The following is an 851-nucleotide window of genomic DNA, read 5'->3' on the forward strand; positions in this document are numbered from 1 at the left end:
TTCTCTTTCATATGAGCAGGAGCAAAGACAAAAGCATTCTTGTTGAGGCTGACCCTGAACCTGAAAGGACCTTGAAGCGAAAGCTAAGAGAAGGTAAAGCACAACTCTCTGTAGAGGACCTAACAGAAATCTTCAAAGAAGAAGAACCCATGGCAGCCGAAAACAACAATAATGTCAACAATGCAAGGAAGGTGCTGGGTGACTTTACTGCACCTACTCCCGACTTCTATGGGAGAAGCATCTCTATCCCTGCCATTGGAGCAAACAACTTTGAGCTTAAAGCCTCAATTAGTTTCTCTAATGCAACAGAATTGCAAAGTTTCATGGACTTCCATTGGAAGATCCTCATCAGTTTTTAGCTGAGTTCTTGCAAATCTGTGACACTGTCAAGACTAATGGGGTTGACCCTGAGGTCTACAGAGCTAGGATATGGTTGGACTCACAACCTAAAGAAAGCATGAACTCTTGGGAAAAGCTAGTCAATGCCTTCTTGGCAAAGTTCTTTCCACCTCAAAAATTGAGTAAGCTTAGAGTGGAAGTCTAAACCTTCAGACAGAAGGATGATGAATCCCTCTATGAAGCTTGGGAAAGATACAAACAATTGATCAGAAAGTGTTCCTCTGACATGCTTTCTGAATGGAGCATCATAGGTATCTTCTATGATGGTCTGTCTGAACTGTCCAAGATGTCATTGGACAGCTCTGCTGGAGAATCTCTTCATCTGAAGAAGATGCCTACAGAAGCTCAAGAGCTCATTGAAATGGTTGCAAATAACCAATTCATGTACACTTCTGAAAGGAATCCTATGAACAATGGGACGAATCAAAAGAAAGGAGTTCTTGAGATTGATA

The 851-nt window shown here is 41.7% G+C and overlaps 1 non-coding gene across 1 annotated transcript; it reads right to left on the reverse strand.

The window, feature by feature from the left end:
• Window positions 1–523: 523 nt before the first annotated feature.
• LOC130950365 (small nucleolar RNA R71) lies at window positions 524–627 on the reverse strand. The gene has a single exon (XR_009073565.1). It is a non-coding gene; the product is annotated as a small nucleolar RNA R71 (small nucleolar RNA).
• Window positions 628–851: the final 224 nt, after the last annotated feature.

Source organism: Arachis stenosperma, chromosome 1 (genome assembly GCF_014773155.1).
Source record: "Arachis stenosperma cultivar V10309 chromosome 1, arast.V10309.gnm1.PFL2, whole genome shotgun sequence".
NCBI lineage: Eukaryota > Viridiplantae > Streptophyta > Magnoliopsida > Fabales > Fabaceae > Arachis > Arachis stenosperma.